At 40.7% G+C, this 3,697-nt stretch overlaps 1 pseudogene; it reads left to right on the top strand.

Moving 5' to 3' along the window:
* The first annotated feature begins 456 nt into the window (after positions 1–456).
* On the top strand, positions 457–2,949 carry LOC123927587 (annotated as a pseudogene).
* Positions 2,950–3,697: the final 748 nt, after the last annotated feature.

The raw sequence follows: 3,697 nt of genomic DNA, 5'->3' as shown, positions 1-3,697 counted from the left end.
AAATGAAAATTAAAAAAAGACATCCTTATATATTTGTTACAAGTAAAATTCATGTAATTTACATAAAGTACTTAGTATAGCACCTAAAATGGAGTAGCATTCAATGCATGTTGACAATAACTTTTAGTATGTGCTTACAGACTACATATGGCATTGGTTTAGGCTTAAGAATATGAAAAAAAAAACCTTAAATATTCCTTAGAAATATTATTATAGGCTAATATGTCAATAATTATTGACATAATTATTAGCCTATAATAATATGATTTAATAAAGACAAAGAAATAGAATAAAAATGTAGATATGTTTTCTGTATTCAAAAAATTTAGGAAAAAGGCAGAGAATGTCTACCATCTACCCTCCGCTCCTGGGCGTGCTCTCATTCATAGGGGCCTCTTCATGAATTACAGCTGAGGGGGGCACACAACACCCCAGCAAATCTCTGGGCCCCCATGCATGGCTAGCTTGTGTGCTATGCAGGCGAAGCTGGAGCTGGGGCACTGCGCCCAGGTGAGGAAAAAACCCACCATGGCGGGCTTCACCCATGACTGGATGGTGTTCATGCACAGCCCGGAGCACAGTAACATACAGCACTTTGTGGAGAAAGTCGTCTTCCATTTGCACGAAAGCTTTCCTAGGCCAAAAAGAGTGTGCAAAGATCCACCTTACATAGTATAAGAATCTGGGTATGCTGGTTTCATTTTGCCAATTGAGGTTTATTTTAATTTTTTAGAATATTTATTTATTTGAGAGGTAGAGAGAGACAATGACAGAGAGAGAGCATGAGAAGAGAGAGGTCAGCAGGAGAAGCAGACTTCTTGCTGAGCAGGGAGCCCGATGTGGGACTCGATCCCAGGACTCCGGGATCATGACCTGAGCTGAAGGCAGTCACTTAACCAACTGAGCCACCCAGGTGCTTGTTTTTAAAATAAACCCCACTGAGGCTTATTTTGAAAACAAGGAAGAACCTAAGGAAGTCTGCTTTGGTTATGACTTATTCCTGCATTTGAAGGCCACCCACCAGTGAATCACCTCCGCTGTGAAAAGCTAACTTTCAACAACCCCAGTTTAGAAGTTTAGTTCAGAAGTTTAGAAGAAAGTTGCTGAAGGCAGGAGGGGACTCCAACAGGAGCATCCACACCAGCAGCAGCAGCAGCACCAGTTTTTCAAAGCCTCACAAATTGATGAAGGAGCATAAGGAAAAACCTTCTACAGACTCCAGAGAACATAAAAGTGCCTTCAAAGAACCCTGCAGGGATGACAACAAATCTTCCAAAGAATCCTCTAAGAAACCCAAAGGAAACAAACCACTGAAAGAAGAAAAAAACATTCCTAAGACGGCCTTCAAGGAAACGAAACCTATGTCGAAAGAGCCAAATCCGGACAGTAACTTACTCACCATCACCAGTAGACAGCAAGACAAGGAGGCTCCTAGTAAAATGCCCCCCCCATTTCATATTCCAAAGAATTCTCAGCCAAAAAAAGGAAAAAGAGTAGCTCAGAGGCTTTATTTAAGAGTTTTTCTAGCGTGCCACCACTGATTCTCACATGTTCTGCTGGCAAAAAACAGATAAAAGATAAATCTCACGTCAAGATGGGAAAGGTCAAAATTGAAAGTGAGACCTCCAAGAAGAAGAAATCAACCTTACCGCCATTTGATGGTATTGTGGATCCCAACGATCCCGACGTGGAGGAGAACATGGCCACCAGATGTGATTCCCGAACAACCCAGCCCTGCCAGCTCCAGTTCCAGCACCAGCTTCATGCTGTCCCAGACCAGGCAACAAGGTCCTTTAAGGTCTGTAATGAAAGATCTGCATTCCGATGACAATGAGGAGGAATCCGATGAGAGAGGATAACGACAATGACTCCGAAATGGAGAGACCTGTAAATAGAGGAGACAGCCGAAGCCGCAGAGTTGGCTTAAGTGACGGCCGCGACAGTGAAAGCAGCTCAGCTTCTTCACCCCTCCATCACAAACCCCCACCACCTTTATTAAAGACCAACAACAACCAGATTCTTGAAGTGAAAAGTCCAATAAAGCAAAGCAAATCGGATAAGCAAATAAAGAATGGTGAATGTGAGAAGGCCTACCTAGACGAACTGGTGGAGCTTCACAAAAGGTTAATGACGCTGAGGGAGAGACACATTCTGCAGCAAATTGTGAACCTTATAGAAGAAAGTGGACACTTCCGTATCACAAACATGACATTTGATTTTGAGCTTTGCTCGTTGGACAAAACCACCGTTCGTAAACTACAGAGTTACCTGCAAACATCTGGAATTTCCGAGGATACAACTGGATACATCAAGGGTTTTTTGTTTGTTTGGTTGGTTGATTGGTTGTGATTTTTCTTTTTGTTTGTTTATATGAAAACACTCAGAATGATGCAACCAAAAGGGAAAAAAATAAAAATCAAACAACCTTCAGCTTTATTTCTTTAAAGCCAGTCATCATCTCTTGATAAAGGAGACGTTAAGCAAACTAGCCTCAGTGGACCACTCTACTGTCCAAGGAAATCCCCGGAAAGAGTTAGCCTGGATATCCTTGAAGACAAACAAATCAGATACATCACAAGAAAGCTTTCAAGAATGTGTATGGTATCCTGTCTCTCTCTCTCTCTCTCTCTGGTGGTTCATTCACGTGTACAGATATTCTAAAGTTGTTGAGAGAATGACACCACAAGACATTATAAGTACTTGGTCCCACAGATGCTCTTTCAGTGCTGTGCCCTTGCCATCCCAAGCCCAGTGACCTTACTTGTATACGGTGCCACTCTCCGCCAACTTTTCCAAGTCCTTTCGTTGCAGTCTGTATTTGCCACCTTTTGTTTTTCCACTTCCAGGACACAAACAATCAACTGGGGGGACCAGATTGCCACACTGATTTTCTTCTTTGTGTTCTTTCTCCTGAAAGTTGGTGCCCAGCCTTTGGCTATATCCATATAATGATTTTGGACCATGGTAGAAAATGCACCAAATAGGATCATATGAGTTATTGTCTAGCCTTAGTCAGTAAACCTGTAGGACTTTTAAATAAATGTACCTGTAAACGTCCTGCATCCAGCATTGTTGAGCTGTCAATCAACATCCTTGTGTCTGTTTCACTATTTCTAATACTAGAGAAGGACGGAGGTAAAGCATTCCCCATGATCATCGTTTAAAAAAAAAAAAAAAAAAGAATTCTGGTTCTGTGTTCTAAAGAAATGTTGTAGATATTCTTAATTTGAATCTATTTATTAGTAAAAGTTTCAGCTTTCTTCCGCTGCCAGTGTGTTATCCATCTTTACTATAAAACCTGGAATAAGAGATTTTTGTTCATGTATGATCCTTGTAGACTCTTTTATATTTGGAAAATTAAAATCTTTCATTGGGTGAGAATCCTTGGTTATCCTGCCATAACAGATCATGTATTAACTTGTATATGTGCTGCCGAAGCGAGCACACAGATCATGTATTAACTTGTAGATTCAGTGGTTCAAGCCTGTTTAGTCACTTGCTTATGTTTCCAGAAGGATTTATTATATTAGTGAAAATAAAGATGGTTGGGGGGGTTATTCTTATTCTTGATGTACCCAGTTTTAAAACTAGAAATCTGTCCTGTGGCATGCAAAGGAAAGCAAATTATTTTTAAAAGAAAAAAAAAATTAAATGTGGAACAGATGGGTGGCTCAGTTGGTTAAGCAGTTGTCTTTGG

Source organism: Meles meles, chromosome 17, assembly GCF_922984935.1.
Source record: "Meles meles chromosome 17, mMelMel3.1 paternal haplotype, whole genome shotgun sequence".
Lineage (NCBI taxonomy): Eukaryota > Metazoa > Chordata > Mammalia > Carnivora > Mustelidae > Meles > Meles meles.
The sequence above is the reverse complement of the archived record's forward strand: the minus strand, read 5'-3'. Positions and strand labels throughout refer to the sequence as shown.